General features: G+C 35.7%; 1 protein-coding gene and 1 long non-coding RNA gene across 2 annotated transcripts in view; both read left to right on the forward strand.

Annotated features, from left to right (window-relative positions):
• Positions 1-26,633, forward strand: part of LOC134653486 (uncharacterized) — a 284,313-nt gene that overhangs the window by 95,357 nt on the left and 162,323 nt on the right. The window lies entirely within an intron of this gene.
• LOC134653309 (uncharacterized) lies at positions 19,082-22,889 on the forward strand. Its single transcript, XR_010097246.1, has 3 exons — positions 19,082-19,145; positions 22,446-22,762; positions 22,815-22,889. It is a non-coding gene; the product is annotated as an uncharacterized LOC134653309 (long non-coding RNA).

The raw sequence follows: 26,633 nt of genomic DNA on the forward strand, positions 1-26,633 counted from the left end.
TTATTTTATTACCTAAGTTTTGTTTGTATAGGTAGTAAATAATTACCTTGTTGCACATATGTATAAAGAAGAAGAAAAACGCTCATATAATTTTCCCTCCTATATTTCGGTATTTCATAATATTATCTTTACGCGAAGCACAACTGTATCAATAGCTGCAAGTTACTTTTGCTAATCACATTTGAAATTCACTCCACTCTTTCCAACTTACCGTTTGACTATTTAATGAACAAACTTAGCCTATTTTGTAAATAAACTGACGTTGTTAACTTAACAGTGATTGGGCAAGACGCTACGGGTGTAGGGTAAGCGAGCCTATTTCTGACTTGCCCGTATTATTGACGGTTGATTAACTTCCTTACCGACTTTCAAGTTACCCCGAATTTTGCCGATGACGTATTCGATAAGGCCTGCTCTTCGTACCATGAAATAGGATGCTTGACACAATTGTATTATTTTATATATACAAATATATTTGTATCAGCAGAGTTAGTATACCATATGCTCGTGTAGGTACCTACACTATATTGACATGTATTTAATAATATTATCATATCATTAGTTGTAAGAATACAATAAATAGTAAAATGTAAGTGGCTAATTTGCAGTTTCGTCTAAACCCAATCCAGTTAATCTCTTGAACGAGGAAATAAAATGAACTTTTAAACCCACATCGTGTTTAGTCGCTGAGTAGTCGCTAAATATTTGCCAAGGCACTCAGCTCACCACATCTACGCTAAGTTCTAAACTCCATTTTCTTTATTATGTGATCCTTTTATCTAAAAAAGATCACAATTGCGTTCGGGACCCTGAATGAAATGTGTTAATATTTTTTCACTGAATTTATATAAGACAGATGTCTTTTCCCTTCCAACTTTCCCTGACTAAGCTCGAGGAAACGGTTTTTGAATCAGCATTTTCCCTTTCTTTACATACGATTTTATCCCATCATAAATCAATATCCCTTATGGATCGGAATACCAAAAACAACTTAATTTTATAAGGTATTTATTTTTAGTTCCCAACCCGTACTTCTGTTAGAAAAGACCGTCTAGTCTTAATTGCAAAAAAGTCCGTCGTAGCGACGTTTTGATTTTTACCGAACATTTCATGTTAAGTAAAATGAACTTACTTCGGCCTTACTTATCTGAATAAACTGTTTTTCTTTCTTCTTCTTCGTTCTTCTGTTCATACGGTGAATAGATTGTTAAGTAATAATTGAAACGTTTTAAAAAAAATACGATGGAAATGTAGTACGTGTAATAGGTTGTTTCAACCAAAATAGTTCCTCATATTGGCAATAAACCCCATAACTTTTGTTATTACTCGAAACATATGTAAGTATATTTTAATTTTTGATCACAAGGTAACATACCTATTTAATTAATTCATAATTCTTTTCAATTTTAAGGGACAAACAAAACCAAATGTACAAAAGCATTAAAAATAAATCTGTGGCAATCGCGAGAAAGGGCAAAATTGTGCATAATTCAATTACACAACTAATTAAGGCGGAACAGAATATTAATTCATTTAAACGGTGGTTCTTTCTGGACTCCAGAATTGACTCGTTACATTTTGTTGAAGTAACAATGGCGGGGCACTTTATTAAATCAACGCCTTTCAAAACACCACTTTGACTAAAGTGTTTTGGTTACTTAAAATAATTAGTTTCCTTAACTTTTGATCTCATTATTATTTATTATTGAAAACGTTTGTTAATTAGCAAGAAGTTTTTTAGAACTTTGCAAACGAACTGTCTAACAACTTAAGTATAGGTTCCGATATTGAAGGAAGTTCAATTATTGGGAGTGCTCTCACACAGTAAAAGCATGCGCATATACATATATAGCACATTAGTAGCTTTCTATTTATCAGTTCTTCACCACTTACGCAACATAGGTACCTTTATATTTGTAATATATGTACAAGGTAATGTACAATAAACCCGAATCTTTAATCAAGAGGCCTAAAAACGGCTTCAACACTTAATTACTTATAGCTTTTTGTCAAGATAATGTCTCTCTGTGTCTGTTTGCTCTCTATCATATATTTATTATTATAATACTTTATCATTTTATTCTTCATTTGCTCAGCGGCAATAAACCGACGTTTTCCTTCAGACTATATACTAATACCTACGTAAAAAAAGAAAATATTTTTAATATAGACGGCGACCGAAGAAATGATTTCAGAGAAAACAAGGGAATGTAATTTTATTAGTGGATGTAATTATCCTCGCCAGTGACTTTTAAAGGAGAAGCAATACGGATCAACTTGCCATTCACTCAAAACATAAATTATTGCATGACATAATAATAAACCCGCATTACTTATGCTTATGAAGAGTGCTGGTCGAATAAGTATATGTAGCCGACATTGGTAAATTGTATTCGTGGCTTGTTGCATTTGCACGTTAAATACAATAAAAATCGGTCACGTAATGACCGAAACCGTCAAGTGAGAGAAATCTTCATCTTGATAAATATATATATATAAATATATTTTATAAATGGGCTTACTCATGGCCACAGACTAGCCGAGGCGAAGATGTGGCCTACGATGGAGCGAGCCTGCCCAGAAGGTCCCTGTTCACCTTGATTTGAAGGTTGCCGGGTTATATGAACTCGGAAATATAGACGCCGGCAAGGAATTCCATTCCTTGCCGGCGTTGATCAGCCATTACCACAAATATCCATCTCAGCGGGCGGCATCACACGATCCAGGAATGAAATATACCTGAACGCGTGATACGGATGTTACTTCACACGTGTAATTCAAATGAAAAATATGACGATGCGAGGATTCATGTCGCATTGAACTCATTAGCGTTTCATACGACCTGGGTCATGGTCGATTTAAATAGGGTCAGTTTTGTAACTTTCATTGCCAGTTATTAGGGATCCGTATCTAAATCATTTTCAAACGTTATCTGAAATATATCGCTCATCAATAACTAATACATACCTTAGTCAAAATAAGATATCAGTAAGTCTCAACTATTGATGAGGATTATTTATTTTAATGCATTTTTTTAAATCAAGTTAATATTTCCCTGAGCTGAAAAATTGTTAAAAAGTAGGTACCTATAATATTAACCTGTATTGAAAATTATCACTGTACTCGAGCCCAATAGGCTACATGACTAATTTTTTTAATGGTATCAATAGATCGGGTTTGTTTTTAGGATCAAATGTCTATATGGGACCCATTGCATTAAAGTAACACAAAAGTCAGAAATTGTAGTCAAAGGCCGACAGTCGCACTTCACTCGCGAAACGCCCTATACAAAACGGCCAAGGGCCGTGACGTCATCGCCCATCTTTTAGTATGGACAAAACAAGAAAATAGCGTTTTTGTCGGTGAAATATTGCGTTTATGTATATAGTTACTATACAATATTTTATTGCATGAAATTTATGGAATCGAATGGTAGCCTTACTTTTATCGTTTTTGGAAGTTAAAAAAAACTTAAATTTTGAAACTTTCAGGTCCTGTATTTTTGTAATTTTTCAATATTTTATTTTAATATCCACATTATCGTGATAAATTGCTCGTTTGCTATCTATTTTACTAGATTTTGTTATAAAATTCAACATGTGTCATCATCCCTATTCTGTTTTAACAATTTGATATGGTTTTCATCTCATTTTGATATGACCTTGAGTTGTGTCATTTAGGCGCACCAATAAGGCCCGCTTGCACTGGTTAACTGGTTAAACCTGAAGTAACCATGGTAACCAGTACAATTTGACACTAGGTTAACGGTGGGATGGCGCAAGTGGGCCTAATTGTGTCAAAATGAAAAATGTGTTAAATACCTTATGAGATGACTCCTTATTTCATTCGTCATCACTAAGCTAACGCTGATTAAGGCGCACGGTCAAGGCCGTATCAAAAGATGAAACCCAGATCCAATTGTTCAAATAGAATCGGCCTCCCTTTGTTGTTTACCACATTAAAAGCAACATCCATAACAGGGGCGCACAAGCTTTTACTTTCACTACCGTATCATTACTAGGTATTGCACTCACTAGTTAATGAAAGGCCAAGGCCAGCAGATTGCTTGCTTCGCTTCCTAACTAGTTTATGTACAGGATAACCTGATCTGAGGGCCTACCGCGAACCACGTTCGACGTGTTGTCTCCCTGTCACACTTACGTACGAATTTACAAGTGCGACAGAGAGCCAACACGTCGAACGTGATTCGCGGTAGGCCCTCTGTGCCGGTGGCGGCCACTTAGTTATCTCTTTAACTTTGAGAATTAACTTTCTGCAACCGCTGCTCATTAGACGGGAAATTGCTAGTGCAGCTGGCTGGCCGTCTCTGATATTCTTAAGAAGGTATTCTGGGAAGTATATATTTAGGTATAAACTTGGGATCGAGTTTAATAAATCTGTTTAAGTGAGCTCGTTTAAAAAAAGGATTCTTCTCAATACTGCTGAATCAGATAAAAATAAATGACTTAGAAACAAAGGTACGAAACCCTAAAAACGAATTATAGGTATAAACAACAATGCTAGTAACGTAAATTACTGTAGTCTTCTACTTAATACCTACAGTTGCTTCCTTACACACACAAAGACAAATTACTGTCATTATCATAGGTAAGCCGGTGGATCTTTTTACAAACACGTAGGTCGTTACGTCGTCGTTACGTCGCATGGTCGTTACAGTAAGGACAATTAGTCATGAGTCGTGAATGAAGCCACGATGTGGTTTCAGAGGAATTTCCTCCCGCCAACATTCCGGCTGCGGAATGAGCTCCCTTCCGGGGTTTACCTTAGTACTATAACATTGTAAGGTAGGTACTAGAAGGAGTCGGCAACGTACATACGAGGTCCTAGGAAAGCGTAGGAAGGTATATTTAGTACCTACTCAATTACTAATGCTCATTTATTTGTAATGCCATTTTACACGTCAATAAAGATTAGTTAATACTTAAACATTTTTACTGTCAAGCGCGAGACGCACACTCTTCTGATACCAACGTTGTTTAAAAATTGTTAATCTACGTCATATTATTTGTGTTTTCTGCTGAATTGTATCAGGAACCTCCAATGTGGGTCAAGGGCTCAAGGTGAGCTACGATGGAGCTAAGGACACACTGCGACCAGGACAGCCTTCCTGCGAGTTAATTTTGTAATCAAGTTACCGATGATCGATATTGGAAACTCGACGTGTAACCAAACAAGTGGCTTTTCATTTCAGTGGAAATTGAATCTCTGTTCCTATGTTATGTTTGAGACAGCTTGTTTAATTAAGTGTCAAACACAATATTTGTGTAGTTCCGTCATATCACTCAAATTAAATTCCCGTAATGATATTGTTTTCGGTCGATCGAAGTTTGATTGTATTAGAAGTTTTGAGTTGCTTAGAAATAGAACCTTGACCTAAAATGCAAAGGGGCCACACAGATTGGGCCTATGATTGACAGCATTTCATTTTAACTAGCTTTTATTTAATTTGCCCTGTTAGTATCTATGTTACCTGTTTGTTGTTGTGGGTCAAATCTTGGAAGCTAAATCTGAACCACTTCCCGATTTCCGATTGAGCTGAAATTTTGCATACTTACGAGTATATATTTAAATCGGATGACAATGCATGGAGCTGATCTGATGACGAATACAGGAGGTGGCCATGGGAACTCTGTGATAAAACAACGCAAACGAATTGTGTTTGGGGTTGTTATAATTGTCTCGATGTCGCCAGTCGCCATCGGGTCGCCACTTTCCCGAATGAAGGTTGAGGGAGGCGATGGCTGAGATACGCGTCGTACTCGTGAACGGGTGCTGTTTGTGGAGACGGGTCTGTTTAAGCTAACCCGAATATATTTAGTAACTTTATTTTTTAATTTAATTGCAGTGAGACGCCTCATTCGGTTCTCGTATGTTTCTTTTCTCTTAATGAATGTGTTAATCATACAGGATTCTGACTCTTGGAGACCCTATACATCTCTAAGGATAATTTGATAAACTATGTTATCTTTTAGTTCTGACACTTAGAGACATTTACACCTCTAAATAAGTTTAGATTTTTTTTCCATGTATCTGTTTTGTTTTTATTTTAATATTCTCTTTATTTATTTGTCTTCTCCAAGTTAGGTTATAAAAATAAAATACAAAAACATTTACAAAAACAATACAAAATACTTATAAACATATTATAAAAAACCTAACCTAGGGTGCCGCCAGCAGCGGGGCAAGGCCCAAGCTGCCGGTGGTCAGGGCTGCAGAGAGAGGAACCGGCGGACTATCCGCGCCGTGTCCAAGATCACCGCCTTCTGCATCTGACCCTTGATCCAACCACCTAGCGAATTTTAATATTATTATTATAGTTTTTTTTATGTAATTCGACATTAAGAGACCTTATACATCTTAAGTAATTGTATTACCTATGTTAGTTTGTAGTTGCAGTTGTATTTTGTAATTGTTGATGTATTATTATTATTTTTTTGCTTGTATGTAAATTCAATGTTGACGTGTAAAAGTCACGCTAGGCAGAAAAACTGCAAATAGAGAAGAGTTCCGGACTGTGGTAGCCGACATCCGTAAAGAAGAAGACGTGTAAAAGTGCCCTTGTGGCCTATTTGCAGAATAAATGTTGAAGTTTGAAGTTTGATGAGTAATAATTGCCTGTGGAAATATTAAAATGATGTACTTTGTTTCTTTGGGCATAGCCGTTAACAACATAGCTACGATTATTATGTACAGTAAGTTGCCAAGTAACAAAAAAATTTACTTATCAGAACCCGAAGCTTGCTTATGAGAAAATCCTCCCTTCATTAAGCTTATCTAAAAGGACCAGGAATTCATAAAAAGGCATGTTTCTATAGATTTAAAAAGATTATTTGAAGATTCTTCCCCGAGAGATTTACAGGGTATTTCGCGAATCGGAAACCATTCGCAGAAACGGCGTGGAGATCATTTTTCAATAATCTATGGATTGCTCCAGGTATCGTATTTGACGCAAATCTTTTTATTTGATGTTACGTTTTCGCATTTGCAATAAATCTATTGCGGTATACATTTGCAAGAGCGTTGGAAAGGTTGCAACACTTGCAACTATAATAAATAATTTGTGGTATAAATAACGTATGTATTATACCTATATGTGTGTGCTGTATTAAACCAACTGGTGCCAGCGTGTCAGATATATAAATATCATACCACAGTAACTACACGGAAAAAGTATTATTATAAACTGACGATGATGAGATATTTTGTTTCGGTTGCGAATCCACTATTAACTATTTGACGATAAAGGGCCTTAAAATGAAAAATAAAAACTAAACTTTAAAAAATAGACTATAAATAGAAAATCTGCCCCAAATCGCTATTGGCAGCATACCTAGAAGGCTGGTAGCATCGCCACGTTGTATGGCAATGCTGATCCGCTGTGCTAGATATGACTAATTTTGAACATGACTCGTTCAGTACAATACTTTTCCCAATGATGATAATTGGTATTATGACTTTCATGCTCCTTGTCATTGCGAGGTTAAAGCCCGTTCGTAATTACTTATTTAAATTTTTATGCCTAATATAATAAATGTTCAGTTTTTTTATCAGATAGAGTCTCTTGATAAGATTACGATATTAACAAATCCATTTTCGAGATTAAACTTTTAATCGAAAATATTTTAATAAAGTAACTTTTAGTAAATATTTTAGGATTTCGTTGGTACTGTTTGAAGTATTTCTTTTCATAGTCTACTTACATTTTGTTCAAGAAAGCATGATTATAAAACAACGGGTTGCACTCCGGGAGTGCCGACAGAAGTGAAAACTCAATGACTAGTCCAAAATGTCTGCAGCACTATGTATAATTGACCCATCCTGTACAGTGAGCTTGTTTAAAATTTTAAATTCAAATTTGTAGCGTTAATTGTTTAAAATTCGAATAGTAATTGTAAAGTTACCTTGCAGACCTCGCATCTAAATATATTTGGTCATGATATTTTTAGTTTTATTTACCAGTACTAGAGTTCACTTTTATTAGCGATTTCATCAAGATGTAGTTTTATTGAATTATATTTGAGTGTTATAAAGTTAGAATGTAACTGTGAGATCCTCGTATTTCAGCCCGTACAAGATTAGAACATTGAGCTTTATTGCTTAATATAAAAGTCCAGTTTTAAATAATTGACCTGATTATGATACGTTATGACTAAAGTACTTTGGTGAATAAAAACGAAACAGCAGGCTCAGGCATACATTTTCGCCGCGCGGTAGAAAGAGAGGGTTACGCCTTACGCCTTACGCTGTCTCGAGTTTATCATTTTTTCCCCACCTCAAAAAGTGCACAGCGCCGCTAAAGAAGTTTTCACTTAAAAAAAATTCATTGGCACAGATGTACATATAAATGCTACATGAAGTTGTAGAAATTTATTGAGGGCACCATTGAGTTTCAACAGGCAACACATCCATCTCACTCTGCCGCATAAGTGCATCCTGTACGTTTGTTGTTAGACAGTTGACGTTTGCCGTTGACATCTGGTTGACATATTATAGCAAATATTTTCAAGTAACCTTACAATATGTGTGTACACGCAAAAGTGTAGGTATGTAACTGTAAATAATTAGGCATTATAATTATATAACTTACAAACTTGTATATATTTACTACTAAAACAGATTACTACCCGTCAATTTAATATGTTAGTTGACCGCTTTATGTTGTATAATGAGCTGCACTACGTTTTGCTTTACTCATCTTAAAGCCTTCTACTTATTTGTTTTCTTCGAAACAAAACTTATTGAACACAGACATACTTTAAAGTAAAAACACATATTTGACATTTGGTGTAAGATTTTCCAACCCAGTCAGCTCTTTTTATCACGTTTCCCTCTATATTTATTGCACTTTACACTTTTACGCTACAAAACATGCCAGTTTTTCCAACTGACATTCTAGCTGTAGAGCTGGAAAATGTTTTCTATTATTTTCCTAAAAATGGCAACCGCGTTAAGCATTCCTTTGTGAAATGCCGGCGCAAAAACTAAGTTAACTTGCCAAGCACCCAAGCTTGGGTGCACGTCAGCACGTCGCATCAAATTTAGGGAAACGAAAAAACCCACTGTGAATTCAGACTAGGACCTGTATTTGAATCTGTACAGTCTACAGATCCAATTTTATTTACTTATTTTGAAAAATTACGCCAACAGGCTACTACGACGTTTAAAACATGTGTGACCACTTTCACATACTTATCGGAATTCTAGAAATGATTCCTGTTTAATAATAAACAAGTGTATACAAAGGTAAACAATAGGTTGTTCAACAATGAGTAGCACATTAAAATGCCTAGATTATTATCATGAATTTTACTTTTACTCGATTCGACATTGAGCTTCATTTTGTTCTGGCATAGTTTATTAATGAAAGCCTCTTTGAGTTTGTTTTTGAATAGGGTCTGGGATATTCGGAAAATTCATCGATACGAGCACTGAAATATTCCAACCCTGTACAGATTACCTTTCCCCGTCAAATAATTGGACTTCCCTACCTGGAATGTTCTGATTTTGTTGTACCCGCATTGCCGGGGTTATTTCGGAGCATTGAATTACTCTGTCCAATCAATGTATACGCTATGAATATGACACCATCATTTCTTATATGTCTAGATGCGCTGCTTTTTAATAACAGCCGGCGATCGTTAGTGCAGGTTTTTTAATGACCGCACTCAAAGGAGGATTGGGCTACACAGAAGCTTTATCGTAAATGATAGCGATCGCGAAGTTACCACGATAAATGGAGGGTTGTACGTGCGGTCATTTATCATGTATTTCACCTTGGGAGAATTTTTGCTAAGGCACGCGTCAAAGACACTCGTTAGGGTACAAGGCTACACATTCTACTGCACGGCTAGCACATGATTACCCGCGGGATAGCTCGCGCCGCGAGAGACGGCAGTCGCCCGTCACAAATTTCTATCTCTATCTGTCAATTCCTCGATTTTGGCAGCATGAGTTCGCACATCGAGAAAAGAGTTCCACGAGAGAGAGCCATCCCGCGCGCGACTTAGCCAATGTGGCCATTTATACATGGAACAAACTTTTCATTCGTGGCAACACTGAATCGGTAAAATAATAATCGGATAAGTAATGAATAGTCAGCCTTAGAAACGGTGCGTCCCTAGTCACGATAACTTTGTCTCTTTCTCGCAGTATGAAGAATAAGAAATAGCAAATATTATTTTTAAGTCGAAAATGTCAGTGTCAATACTGTCAATCAAAATTTGATTCGCTTTGTCGTTACAAGTTGGAATATATTATTATAATTATCTAAAGATTACCTACCTAATCATTAAAATACAACTCCTTACGAATAATTGGCGTTTTGTTAAAAGTTTTGGCTAACAAAATACCATCTTTACGAAGAAGTCAAGTTGTAAGTACTTACGTACACAATTCAATCTTCATAAAGCTCTTTTCCGTTGTCTTTTGCAAAAAAATTACATTCCTTTTAAATCTTATTTACAGACTAAATATCTTATGCTAATCCCCGACATATCTCCCTTATGGCTGGCTAGCCGCTGCATTGCTGGCTTCGAAGATAGATTGAATGACAATCATGCACAAGCCTATCATCAAACACGGAGGTATTCTCTACACCTAAGCATGCTGCTGCTAACCGCAGCCCTCCTGCCATCACGGAGGACATAGAAGGGCTCAAGTTGGGAACCTACTCCGTGCAAGGACAGTCGAGTGTTGATAACACTTCTCAAATAATGTGACTTTTAAATAAATACTACCAAAAACTTTAAATGATTTTATTTACTTTGACCTTTTTGAGATAGGTACTCAGATTTAAGTACGATTCGTCGGAGTCGGAGCGCATTTCACATTTGTATGCCCAAAGCCGGTCGGCTGCTTGCGGATCGGATGGCTCCGGACGGATTCTATCGCTTCTGCCACACATTATGTAAATAGGTACACTGAAAAAGCATTCCGGCGCGGCCCAACTCCAGCTGGTCGGTGGGAATCGTAACTTAAGGATTAGGCTAGTACCAACTCGTACACTACAAAGTAAGTATTACGGCTGTGGTCTTCTGTGAGGTGGAGTTTGAGTTGAGCTGCCAGATTCATTATTTGCATTCTTTGTGGAATGTTGTTTAGCAACTATTGCTGCTGACTGTACATAGGTACAGATTTACTTTTGCATTTACTTATTATAAGTGAGGTTGATCGCAATATTCAGGTCGGGATTGTGTTGTTTATATCCCACAATGAATGGAAACACCTAAGGAGCGACATAATATAGGTTGTCAACAATAATTGCATGTAAAAATACGCGTGTAAATATAACGGGTTAGCACTGATTGATAGCACGTAATTGTTTCCCGGATTAGCAATGTAATATTTTTGTATCAATTATTTATGTTTCTATTAATTACCCCCCAGTCAATTCGCCACCAAAGGTTTGCTTTGTTGATGTGGTCGTGATCGTACAATCTTAGGCTTAGATTTTTTTCTGTCAGATTTTCGTTTAACTTAAGAGAACAAACAAGTCATTGTGAAAAAATATAATAATTTTGATATTAATGGCATGATCATGAAACTCAAGATTCAAATTATACTTAAACAAAAAAGTGTTGTAGTATGAAATAAATATAAAATATGGAAAATTATCTTTCTTTTAGAACAAAAGTCAACAAAACTTCGACCAAATGCGCTTGTCGCCAAACTCAGTACCGGGAGCAAACCCTAGTCGCGACCCTCTAGCCTCGAAGACAATTTCTCTCATTTTGACGTTCAAACGCGGGACATTTTGTCTCCCATAGTACACTCGTGCTACGATTTTCGAGAGTATCCCGCGTGGAACTGTCAAACGACAAAATTATGTCGCTTTGACATTTGTCCGCGAGACAGCGGGTTGTCGCGCGGCTCTTATGCTACCGATTCGCGAGAGAGCTCTATGTCGCGGCATTTTCTCGCCTGTCGACTGTCGCGCCCATCATGTGCTAGCCGTGCTGGTATTATAATGGCATTAGATGCAGTTTGATTTATGGGCTTGTCAAAAAAAATATGGGTACCTAGGTATTAAACAGTAATACACCACCATGTGGATATATATATAGCTTGGAAGAGAGAGAGATTAAACAGTTCCGTAATACCTACTTATTCGCTGAAACAAAACAGCAATTTTAACGCAACAAATACATATCGTTTCTCATTATCATTTAACAAAAACCATTAAAAGCACAACATACCTTTTCATTCTGCATTTTACTTAACGTCATAAAATATTTTCTGGAGAAAAGAAAACACGAGTAAAAGCAAAAAATTCAAAAGAGCGAAGTACCCTTGTCAACGTAAGGAAGAATGACAAGGCCTTCCGTTCGCAGACTGCTGTAAGTCGCGAAAATAAACTATATTGTGCCGCGGGCGCGATCGAAACGTCAAACTTTGATTTTGCCCCTCCAAGGGACAATTACGCGAGATTTCGCCGCCAAGTGTGTTGGCTTTGTTACCTGGAATGGAAAAGTTTCTAACAAGCCATCGCGATATCGCTATATATTTAGAATTAGTGAGTAGGGTCAAGAATAGGTAGGTACGTACCTACGCGTTACATCGTTTCAAAAGTTCGGACTAAGTAGTTAATTTTTATTCACGAGAGTCGTCTGTATTCGTAGACGACCTTACTAAAGTTTATTAACAAAGTTCCGCTAGACCCGCCGCTGCGATTCGTAACATTACACATTACCCACATAATATATACGCACACGGAAACAGAAACACGCAACGACATACTTTTACGTATGTACGTTTACAGGGTAATACAATAGAGGTAGTAAAAGTCTCTGCGTGTAAGTGAATAAATAGGGGGTAGCCAGCACATTGCTGTAGTTAAGGCAATGAAAATGCCTGATCAAAAGTGTATGATCTTAATCGAGCATTTTATCCTCGGTTTAATATACCTATTTTAAATTAGATACCTATTTTGTCTAGAATATTTAGATCGACAATTATTATGCAACAACTAAAATTACAATCTAAAATTAAAAACTAAAGTTAAAAATAAACTAATAAAAATATAATAAAATTAAAAACTAAACTAATCTAAATAAAAAAAAACATCTAAAAAAGGCCCCTGCGGCATTGTGCCAAAGATGCTGGCAGCATTTCCTCGCTGAATGGCAATACTTATGCGCTGCGAGAGAAAGCTGCCAGCTTATAATTTTATGTATTTTTGGACGCACGTTCACATCCATTTGTGTAGTTATTTTTTAAAGTTGTAAGTTGCCTATCATTACTAATTATACTTAATCCTTTAAAATTTGTATCATATTACTTAGTATTGAGTTTGCCGGCCATGTCCTAAAAAAAGTACTTATGCAAGTTATGTATTATGAGCGCTCTGAAAGCCGAATTAAGTGTCATGATTAGGCACTAAAACGCACTCGTTACCGCGCTTCTTTTCCACGGCTTTCGAAAATAAATGTAATATTTTTCAATGAATGGAATTTTTAGCAAAATCTGCAATCGAGGGACTATTTTATCATCAGTGGGCTCTCTGATTTTATAATATCACCGACGCTATGGCGTTAATTCAGTTTTGTTTTTGGCTTCATAATTCATAAGTCATAACAAGGCAGAATCCCGATTCAAATACCTACCTTCTTTTGGGTTCGCTTTAGGGTGATTTGCAAAAAATGTACCAACGTAATTAAGAATAGCTCTACTCGTGATAATAAGTACGTTTATCGTTAACTGTATTTAATATATTAGTTAGGACTGTAGGTATATTACTGACACTTAGTAGTGTGTGACACGTAGTGTGTAAAGTTTACTTACTGGCATTATTTTTCGAGATGACTGAGAACAGTGAGAACCACCTTTGCAAGCATTTTTCTTCAAAACTGCTTTTGAGTGCTCTATCAATATCAACTGGTATAAATAAACTTTAAGCATTCGTGATTTCCTACCAATTCAGTCTGTTTGCCAACGTTCATTTTATTCGTCGTGCCCTTCAAACGTTTTTAATTTATGAGAGGACACGACATCAAAGAGGCTGGATGGGTTCATTAAGGTAATGTCAGCCGGGAAGCCTCACACTGCATCGAGGTCGGTAAATATTTCTATTACCGCCCATGGTTCTTTTAAAGGGCGTTCTATGTTTATCTTGAGTTTGGCTCTCCTCCACATAGCCATGTTGGATAAATGTTTAAATAAAATTATTTAATCTACTTTTATTTCTATAAAACACAGCATTTCTTATTTTTCTTGTCGGGGAGAAAGGAGGATAATTAATGTTTATTAAGTAGACGTTTATATACTTACTAAATATTTTTTTTTTAAGTTTAGGCGATTTAGTGTTTTTACATTTGATTTTGTATTATATAGGTCACAAAAAAAGAGACAACATTAAGTGGTATTCTACATAGTAATCATGTCCTTCTAATGGGTACCTATTATTATGCTAATATTGAGAAATGTTATTTAAATAATTTTACTATACTATCATAAATATGTAAAATTATATTATTTTTGATTCTCCTTCACGCAAAAACGTCCGATATGATTTGGACGAAATTTGGTACACAGATAATTTATTCTTATTACCTAGACTAGAAGAAGATATTATAATTTTAATTCCAGAATTCATCCCCCAAAGGAATGCAATAGGGATTACATTTAGTATGATGGTACTAAGGGGGAGTGATAGGTGGTAGTTCAACGACTTCTACGCGGCCGGGGTCGGGCGCAGAGGCTAGTCTAATAATATATTATTTACCTATCTAAATATACGCATACCATTTATGTTTATTTCACTAATTTTACGGTTTTTTAAATAACTTGCAAGCTATTGCAGTATTATTTCATATTAGAACTGCATCGGCGATATTTTGTAACAAAAATGCATTTTTAAATGATTAACCCGTTAAGCACACATTATGAAAATCATTTTCGCTGCACGGTCATTACTTACAGTGTGTTGTTGAATTTCACTTTGTAAACAATAAAGCGGATGAAAACGAATATGGAATTTGTATAATTTGTATAATTTTCCATTTGTATAATTTTCAACTTATGATCTTATGAAACAATAATATGATCTAAATACTGAAACGCATTTTTTACGCCGACAATAACGAACAATAAACTTTTCACCATTTCTTCCATAAGTAAGTATGTATACAGGTTGCTTCCTGTAACAGGAGCAATAAATTAAACTAAAGGCTGTACTCCTCAAACTGACCAAAATTTGTTCAGCAACTTTTAAAAATTATGAATCCTTTAGACTTCCTCTTTTTCATACACAAGAAATATTGCCTTCAATGTACGCTGACATCAGTGTGTTTGACGTTGCTTGTCACGCTTTAAACATAACAAAATTTGCAATACATTGCGTCTTAGAATAAACTTTAAAGAGTAATAAATATCAAAACATGAGTTATTTTCAAAAGTTGCTGAAGAAATGTTGATCAGTTTGAGGAGTATAGCCTACAGTTTAATTTATTGCTCCTGTTATAGGAAGCACCCTGTATACATACTCGTACATGGTGACGTCACAGGTTGCACGCTTTTCTGTGTGGGCCGTTTTCACGCGTTTATTTATTTTCGCATTTTGGATATTTTCGGGGTACAATAGACGGCAGGTTTATAAAAACATTTGAATATTAATGAAGTGGAATCCATTGACATCTTCCAGAACATTCATGTATGATGGTAACTGAATTACAAGCAGAATGGAAATTTAATACTCTGTGTTAGTTATTTAATACTCTGTGGAAATTTAATACACATGAGTAATTTTGAAAAAAAAAATAAGCGTAATTAATATATGTTTAAACATTATATTCCTATTCTTTTCTTTTCCAAAAATATGTGTATAAGACTACTAAAGTGTCGCATAATATTCATATTTAAGCATCAGCCTTCTATCTGTACCTTCCTTCTATCTGAGTCAAATAAAACAAAACGATTTACAATATTGTAGTGAACCATTCCTAAACTTCGAATACTTACCTTACTTTAACCTTGCAGATAAGAATTTTCTTGCGGTCAGTTCTAACGACAACGGGTAAAACATGCTTGACTGTATTGTTCGAGCTAGAAACGGGCAAATATACGAAGAGAATGTAAAAAGGTTGCTTTAGACGCTCAAACATTGTGTCCCGAACAAAGCGGAGCTGACCTGAAAGATCGCCAGCTCCCAGCTAGCCTGGAATATTGAACGTTCTTAAGAAAACAACATTTTTCTATACCAAAGTAGCATTGACAATATTATTACCTGGGTGACATAGAGGACAGATTTACCAATGTTTATATATTCAATATTAAAAATGTTATCAGAATAACAGGGAGCCCTATTCTGACTGTAGTAACAGGTTATGAATTTGATCTAGATTTGTTATGGATATATCATCTCTCAGATTTTAACAGCGCCATTTCTTTAACCAGGGTTGTCACTTTTGACAGCAAAATTCAGATTTAATTCATAACCTATTATTACAATCCGAATAACAGGCCAATTCGAACGTGCACCTGCAATCAAACTGATATTTGAATGATTGGAATCATTCCAGCTACCTAACTGAAATGATTCCAATATGATTCAAATATCGGTTTGATCTCATCATGTGCACGTTCGAATTGGCCTGTAAGCCTCCATAATAATCGCTAGATAGGTTCAATACGTAAGTATGATTATACATTTATAAGTATTCATAATAGTGTACTAGGTACGAGTAAGCTTTCATAAATATGTTGAGAATAACGGGACCACAATTTATTTTTATTCGTCAGAGGACACACTAAGTAGTTATTTGTTTTTCCCAGTGGAGTCGTAAGTCAGTACTTACGACTGTGTTGTGGTCCATTTCTTATATGGATCGTCATCTAACTATACAAAACATCGACATTACAAGTGCAATCTCATCGAAACCCTGGCCAAGAAAAAGTTCGGCTAACATCGTTCTAATTGGCCGTTACGGGCTCGTACAACTTTGTTCTGTATTAAAGTTCCCGCTCGTGTCCTAAAAACGATCCTTTGATGTGAGCGTGCGTTTAGCCGTGCGAGCCGTGTTGTTTTAAACTTGAAACAGCGTGAAATCGGCAACAGGTCACTGGGCATCCTGTCAGTGGATGTGGATGCGCCCGCTAGGACGTGCCGCGCTTACTGATTAACCACTACAGGCCATTATTCACTTGCTATCTGTGTTAACTGATTAACCAATTAAACAGTTTGTGGTTGTTGGATTGTATGTCAAAACAATGACTTTTAATTATAACAACAACTCTTAGTATGACACTTAACGACGGTGACGCTTTTTTCATCCGTCGTATACATCGTATCGTATACATACGAGAGTTTTTCATTAAAATCCACATTCTTGACTGGGTTTTTTTATTTAAAGAATGTTCTACGTTATTGAAGTAGGCCGCAAAGCAAACGTTGGCTCTTTTTTTTACCTGAAAATACATAGGTACCTATATAAATAAATTGAAGTTATGACAACCCATTGTATCTCTCATGAACATCTCGTTTTAAATAAGAAGCGTACTTGATGAAAAATAATGTATACGTACCTTACATTATTTTTCATCAAGTACGGTATAATTTAAAACATATGTAAATGTTTGTAGATATCCTCAAGGATACCTAGCTAACCACGGAAAAGTCTCCACCTTTCTGAACTTCTCCCACGTAAGATCTCGTTCTAAAGGCCATCGCGGATCTTCAAGCCCGGAGCAAACTAAAATTCAATTTCCGTACGATCCCGCAAAGTGCTCGATTATGCGCAGATATTTGTATCCCAACCCTTCGTAAAACCGTTCTTTATTATGTAAATTCATCTCTCGGGATTGGCTTTATTTGTTTGTCATATCTATAACCTTATCTTAAATCAGGTCGTTCTGCGGATTCCTGTCCGGTTGCAATATTTGTTGCGTATATATTTTTTCCAAAGTTTTTTCTTTATAGATTGTAGGTATCACTACAACAAAACACAAAGAATTTAGCTAGGCTAGATAAAATACAGTATTTTTCAATCAGATTATGCAGTCTTACGGGATACCAAGCTACGAAGTTAATTGCTGCTAGTGCTGTGAGCATGAGCAGTCATGTTATCTTGGTATTTATATTATTCACACTGAGCAGGCTGTTATAATCTTTTGTAATCACCGGAAAATTCTTCATTTCATTTATTTGGATTTAACTAAACATTGGTTTGAATTTAAAAATGTTTTACTCTCTTGAAATGCAGTTTTTTCAATTTAAGAATCTGCATTTTTCATTATCTATAAAAAAGGAAAAAGCAACGCCGTATAAACTGTAGCTGTGGTTCTCTCCGAGGCCATATTTCTTTGACAACAAACGGGCTCTATATTTTTGTTTTTACCCGCTATCTTCAAAGGACAGCATTGAAGATAAAACTTTTTGTTCATAGGTCATGTCTCATGGCGTTTGGCAAACTTTTCTCGTTTTTTGATAAGATATGGGCTAGGGCTACTCGTTCACAGTCTCAGTTTGAATGGGAGTGATCTCACATCATAATATATATATATTTATACACACATATATATATATATATATATATATACATTATATATATATATCTCATATCAATATAACTGATGAAAGCGATGACAGATAAGATCTGATATAGTAGTTTATGTGACTGCTACATAATGAGAGGCATTAAAATACGAGTGTGGGTTTAAGAAACGAACGTTAGTGAGTTTCTTAATAGGATCACACGAGTGTTTTAATGCCTAATTATGTACAGTTACATACACTACTTTATCTAAACACATACTTTTAACGAATTAAAAGATAAACTGTACTTCAAATGGCGGTGAATGAAAACTTTCTTCACGCATGTCACGCATCCGTTGTTTTTTTAATTCCTCGACAAAAGAATGAAGTCCTTATTCTCATGTCACTCGAAATCAAATCTGTGCCTCCAGTGTAAAAGGGGTTTAACTCGAGTTTATCCAAATTACAAATTTTGCTACTAAAAGGTTTATTTCACGAAACTACATCTTTTGTGCTGACACCCACTGCCCTACGACTTCTAGTTTCTGAGATATCGATTCTGCAAAAGGGTTAAAGTTTGTCAAAAATCTGAATCATTATGTTCAAAACGATTTATTTTTATATTATGTCGTTTAAGAAATTGAATTTTAAGAATCGTGTTGCGAACTTTGAGTATATAGCCTATGGAGATGTGATACACGGGCGACTCCCTCCGGCAAAGTACATTGGTCAACTGTTCAAACACGTTATATAAAACTACTTGAAGTCGCTTTACCGCCATTTAGCATCGGTCCGTGTCGCGAGACGTTTCTCTTAAAAAATGGTGACTTGTGCAGTATTATCGTGTAAAAGGCGATCTGATAGCTCAAATTCGCAACAAGATCGCGTTTCCTATCATATATAAGTATTTATACTAACTATTAAATGTATATTGAAGTACAATCTCCATTTAAAGAAAACACCGTTGCGATACATAAACGACAGAAAAATGTAAACATGAATACAGTGGTACGGGGACGAATCGGTCTTAAGGGATGTGACAAAGTCAAAAAAGCGACTCAACATTTGAATGATTGAATGAATCATTCATTCATTCAATCACTGCAGTTTGTTTAATATAGCTGATCAAGCAAATAATGTCAGTAAAAAAAGGCGCGAAATTCAAATTTTCTATGGGACGATATCTTTACCTATGTATCAGCCCGGAAAACCCGCGGGCGACAGTTCATTCCACAGTTTAGCTGTGCGTGCGAGCTAAGACACAAACACACATAAATACAGACAGCCATACATACAAACAATCATTTTATTGGCTACCTAATATCTTCAATGTACAGAATTTTCACTTTTACAATTTTATAATAAATAGGTATAAGACAATTCAGTTCATTCATCAAACTGATTTGACTCATTCTTCAGATGTGAACCATCACTATCATGTTCGTATGTATGCTGCATAGTTATGTGAAAACTCTGTCTGTGTGCGTGTAATTTTTGATGTGTTGAATTTTTTTGTAGTGTGCGTTTGTCGCAACAGCAAAATCTGTGTCTGTTGAGTTACTTATCTTTTGGTGGTGTGCTGTAGGTGTTTACCTCGCCCCTCGCTTAAACTGCACGGCTAGCACATGATGGGCGCGACAGTCGACAGGCGAGAAAATGCCGCGACATAGAGCTCTCTCGCGAATCGGTAGCATAAGAGCCGCGCGACAACCCGCTGTCTCGCGGACAAATGTCAAAGCGACATAATTTTGTCGTTTGACAGTTCCACGCGGGATACTCTCGAAAATCGTAGCACGAGTGTACTATGGGAGACAAAATGTCCCGCGTTTGAACGTCAAAATGAGAGAAATTGTCTTCGAGGCTAGAGGGTCGCGACTAGGGTTTGCTCCCGGTACTGAGTTTGGCGACAAGCGCATTTGGTCGAAGTTTTGTTGACTTTTGTTCTAAAAGAAAGATAATTTTCCATATTTTATATTTATTTCATACTACAACACTTTTTTGTTTAAGTATAATTTGAATCTTGAGTTTCATGATCATGCCATTAATATCAAAATTATTATATTTTTTCACAATGACTTGTTTGTTCTCTTAAGTTAAACGAAAATCCGACAGAAAAAAATCTAAGCCTAAGATTGTACGATCACGACCACATCAACAAAGCAAACCTTTGGTGCCGAATTGACTGGGGGATAATTAATAGAAACATAAATAATTGATACAAAAATATTACATTGCTAATCCGGGAAACAATTACGTGCTATCAATCAGTGCTAACCCGTTATATTTACACGCGTATTTTTACATGCAATTATTGTTGACAACCTGTATTATGTCGCTCCTTAGGTGTTTCCATTCATTGTGGGATATAAACAACACAATCCCGACCTGAATATTGCGATCAACCTCACTTATAATAAGTAAATGCAAAAGTAAATCTGTACCTATGTACAGTCAGCAGCAATAGTTGCTAAGCGGGCGAGGTGTTCAAAATGATCTTGACGCGACTTTATTGTTAAGAGAATAAGAGCGCGTCAAGGTAATTTTGAACACCTCGCCCGCTTAGCAACTATTGCTGCTGACTATATGTTACCTCTTGACGCTTAATCCGCCGAACCGATTTAGACGAAATTTTGTGAAACAACATTCCACAAAGAATGCAAATAATGAATCTGGCAGCTCAACTCAAACTCCACCTCACAGAAGACCACAGCCGTAATACTTACTTTGTAGTGTACGAGTTGGTACTAGCCTAATCCTTAAGTTACGATTCCCACCGACCGGCTGGAGTTGGGCCGCGCCGGAATGCTTTTTCAGTGTACCTATCTACATAATGTGTGGCAGAAGCGATAGAATCCGTCCGGAGCCATCCGATCCGCAAGCAGCCGACCGGCTTTGGGCATACAAATGTGAAATGCGCTCCGACTCCGACGAATCGTACTTAAATCTGAGTACCTATCTCAAAAAGGTCAAAGTAAATAAAATCATTTAAAGTTTTTGGTAGTATTTATTTAAAAGTCACATTATTTGAGAAGTGTTATCAACACTCGACTGTCCTTGCACGGAGTAGGTTCCCAACTTGAGCCCTTCTATGTCCTCCGTGATGGCAGGAGGGCTGCGGTTAGCAGCAGCATGCTTAGGTGTAGAGAATACCTCCGTGTTTGATGATAGGCTTGTGCATGATTGTCATTCAATCTATCTTCGAAGCCAGCAATGCAGCGGCTAGCCAGCCATAAGGGAGATATGTCGGGGATTAATTAGCATAAGATATTTAGTCTGTAAATAAGATTTAAAAGGAATGTAATTTTTTTGCAAAAGACAACGGAAAAGAGCTTTATGAAGATTGAATTGTGTACGTAAGTACTTACAACTTGACTTCTTCGTAAAGATGGTATTTTGTTAGCCAAAACTTTTAACAAAACGCCAATTATTCGTAAGGAGTTGTATTTTAATGATTAGGTAGGTAATCTTTAGATAATTATAATAATATATTCCAACTTGTAACGACAAAGCGAATCAAATTTTGATTGACAGTATTGACACTGACATTTTCGACTTAAAAATAATATTTGCTATTTATTATTCTTCATACTGCGAGAAAGAGACAAAGTTATCGTGACTAGGGACGCTCCGTTTCTAAGGCTGACTATTCATTACTTATCCGATTATTATTTTACCGATTCAGTGTTGCCACGAATGAAAAGTTTGTTCCATGTATAAATGGCCACATTGGCTAAGTCGCGCGCGGGATGGCTCTCTCTCGTGGAACTCTTTTCTCGATGTGCGAACTCATGCTGCCAAAATCGAGGAATTGACAGATAGAGATAGAAATTTGTGACGGGCGACTGCCGTCTCTCGCGGCGCGAGCTATCCCGCGGGTAATCATGTGCTAGCCGTGCTGGCGAAAAAATTTGTTCGAAGAGTTTACGTTATCACATCTCCTTAGGCTATATACTCAAAGGTTGCGAACGATGGTTAAAGTAAAGTTTAATCTTAGTAAATAAACTACATTTCAAGAAACATTCGGTGTAAAGAAATCAAAATTCACTTAGATCTATTTCGAGTACCGGGTTTAGTTCGTGAATAACGGTAAAATTTATGTTTCTTCATTATTCACAAACAATTTAAACGATGTCATGATGTGTAAAGGGGTATAAAATAATTTACGTTGACCGTTTTTCACCATCTAGTTTCGCTAAATTGAGTTAATGATTATGGTCAATGTTCACTTAGATTCCTTTCCATATAATTTTTTTTTGTTGGTCAATGTGAAATAAAGTATACTCCGAGAAACGTAAACAAAAAAAAGGAAAAGTTGTTGTTTATTAAGGTGAGCGAATTCAAATATCAAAAAGAAAGTCCTGTAGAAGAAATGACATCTGGAAGATTGATTATGAAATAATTGGAGAAAAAAAAAACTAAGATGGGAACAAAAACCAACAAGTGCAACAGCTAGCCTAGCCAAGGTGTCAATCTCTATGGCTTCGACAGCGAAATGTTTTTTGTCTCTCTATCACTCTTCCTTATTAGTGCGACAGTGACAGCGTTGCGTATCGTTCGCTACGGAGCGTTAGCGATTGGCATGTTGTCTACGGGACCTGCCCTGTTGTACTGAACCATTAGCAATTTCAGCAGAGAATTAAAGAAATTAAGTCACTCTGTAATTACCTACATTGATATTATTATTTTGGTTTGTTTTTTACCATAATTTAAAAAAAATGCAATATTTAGTTCCCAAAATGGTTTCTTTACACAATACAAAAGTTCAAAAAGATTTTAGTAACACTAGAGAAAGTGCAGTTTAACCCTTTCACACATTCATTATTTTTGTGAAAAGGGATATAAGTTTTTTTTTCAAAGCCGATATTTCTGTTACTTTCACATAATTTAAATGACAAAATATAATTCATTTCTTCAACTATCTAAACTAAAAACAAAAACCATTTTTTTTAGAAAGAATGCAGAGAAAATACGGTTTGAAACGTTTTTCGGCCATACTGAAAAATTACATTTTTTGAGTTTAACCCTTTTACACTGGAGGCACAGAAATATCGTGCGGTTTATATTAACAAAACATAGGTAGGTACTAAATTGACGTTTCGAATCGATAACTGTTTTAATATCTATGGATACTAGAATAGAGACCCACTTGAGTTTTGACTGCTGTTCCAAATTTAAACTCATAACGTTACAAAAAATCTGTAATGTAATAACATTAAAGTACAAATTTACCTACTAGCACAGATAAGAAAATTCTCATAGTAAAATTGGTTGTAATAAAGCTGGTCATTTCCTACGGTTTCTGAACGTATTATAGAGCACTAATGATATGTGTGTAGATATATACTTAATGTAATGATACCTATTAGTGAAGTTTGAATGAGTTGCAAACGAAATTTTACTGGTTGCATAAAAGTTTTTATACCTATATAACTCGTCAGACTCTTCAGTCAATTTATGAGTAAAAATCATCGAATTTTCATTTTACCTGCATTAAAAGGGGTTCAGTCTTCAATATCGTTTAAACAGGTATCCAGTGCGAAAATACTCCACTCATTTAACGGCTTCAGCTAGACAAATTGGAAAGCCTTACATGAATCGCTAACGACCGAAATATAGGTAGCTGAAATATGAAATTTATATATTTCAATCTTGATTTTATCGTGCTTCTGAAGTTGGTTTAAAATCCTTTCGCCGGGCAGATATAATGATTTCGAATCGGAGATATTTGGTTCTACAGTGCGCTAATGGGCTTAATACCGGTATTCTGTGGGCCTAAGCCTACTACTACCCAAACATTTACAATATCCTTTATAGGGAGCCGAGAGTAAGTCTACATAAGTAGGTCGAGGAGAGGAATTCAACAGGCCTTTGGTGAGCTTAGTTTTCAAAATTTAGTTATTCTCTATTTACTGTCAAGTCAGCTAGATTTATGAATCCTTCACACAAATACGTGTAGGTACCTAATATGTATAAGTACCTACATCGTCAATAAGCATAAAGTATTACAATACAATACAATACAAATCCTCTTTATTGCACAACCTCAGAATAAATGTACATGGAAACACAAATAATACATGAAGACAGAGGTGTTGTTTACCGTTTAAGGCGGTCTTATCGCTAAAGAGCGATCTCTTCCAGACAACCTTTAGGTAGTGGAGAAGTGAAAAATGATATAATTAGGAGGTGCAAAAAAAAAAGTTAAACTAGAAAGAATACCTTTAAATTTTTAGTATTGTATTTTATTAATTTCCCTTGTTTTTGTATTTTACTTGTGTAATGTCCATATTAAATATCTCGAATATGTTCCCTTAAACAAATCTACGCTCGAGTATAGCGAGCCGATTATTAACACAGAAACGTATATTGTTTACAATGACAATGACACGTCGAAAGTGAATTGCCAATTTCCGCAAAGCCGAAACGTGATAATGGAAATGAAAGCCCGAAGTTATAAAATAAAACGGATTTGTATGACAAAGGGGAGCAACAAATCGATTTAGTAATTACAAAAGCTCGTATGTTCACCTACCGTGTAAATAAAAAGTAACCCTATTTCTTTTACAATAAAGTTTACAATTTCAATTCAATGTTGACAAAAGAACGGATGTTCGACGACTGAGTCGCATTTCTACAGCCTTGTTTCGGGTTACTGCTGCTACGTTACGTGGACTGGGTACAGAGGAGTCTTCAATCTTTTCAAATCGTTATGACATAATCATTGCTAGTAAACATTTTCATAGTCAAACTATATGTATTGTCTATGAATATCTTATAACATCTACATTATAAGATATTCCTAGTAATTATTGTTTTTCTTACTCTGTTCCCATACGCGTATAATGGAGCTAAATAATAACAATCAATTAAAGCTGTAGTTTCGGTTAAGTTTTAAAGCCGCTGTAAAATAATATTTAAACTACAAGACATGTTTTTTTTTAAACCGCCGTTTGATCACAATTTGGTACAATGTGTTAAAGGTAGAATTATAGGTGGAACGCATTTTATAACGTTATTCTTGGCGAATGTTTTGCGTTTGTTTCTGTAAGAAAAATTTAAAATAGCATTTTTTTTTTCAATTAGTAAAAATTTATCCTTGAAGCGCGTACAATGTGCAATGTTTACTTTAAACCTTAACAATAAAATCGCCAAAGAAAACCATTACTATAACCGCATTCAAGAGCAACGGAATCGGGGCGTTATGCACGGTGGTTTCCGTATAAAATGTCAATCGTTTTCATTGTTCTTATCGGACCTCAATTACACAAATGTACTACATCTGTAAACAACCTCGGAAATAACCAACACCTTGTAGTTTATAAAAGTAATTATATTTCAAAGCTGTTTTATACTTAAGTTCACAAAACCAACAACTTCACTGTAAACAATATCAGACGTCCGTTCGGTTTCGTCCTCTCGCCAAGAATGCCCTTGTGCGCCAGGTCACCTCACTCCCGTTTGCCGCCATCGGACATGACGTCACCAGAATAGTCAATGTAGCTAATAATTAATGTTAAATTATTTTATCAATATAACAAAACCTTACACTCGACCATCCTGATGACGTGCATGTCCCCAGGCACGTATCTGGTGAAACCAAAACCTTACACTCGGCGAGCAAGGACATTCCAGCCCTAGAAATAGTTTTACATTTAAGATAATTTTCTAGAAAACTATATAAATTATCAAACAATCTATGTAGACATAAAATCTATTTAAAAGTATTTATAGTAATTTATACTTCCAAATTTACATATCCAATGGAGCTTCTTGATTAAGTAGGTATTTTATAAATATATATTTTAATATCAATTTGCCTGTTACATACTTAAGATTATGTTCGGGTGATTATCTATTCAAATACTAATTACATTATTAAAAAAAAAATATCATTTATCCAAGTAGATATTTAACTCTTTATCATGGGAACTATGTATATAACCAAATAATCCAGTAATCGTATAACTAAAAAGCCTTGTATGCAATTATTCTTGAAACCTTATAACCAATAATCATTGTAGGCATATAACCAATAATCCTTGTAGCCTTATAACCAAATATCCTTATAACCTAGTAACCTTGTAACCAAATATCCTTGTAACCTTGTAACTAAATATCCTTGTAACCTTGTAACCAAATATTCTCG

The sequence above is a fragment of the Cydia amplana genome, chromosome 13, assembly GCF_948474715.1.
Source record: "Cydia amplana chromosome 13, ilCydAmpl1.1, whole genome shotgun sequence".
In the NCBI taxonomy this organism is placed as follows: Eukaryota; Metazoa; Arthropoda; class Insecta; order Lepidoptera; family Tortricidae; genus Cydia; species Cydia amplana.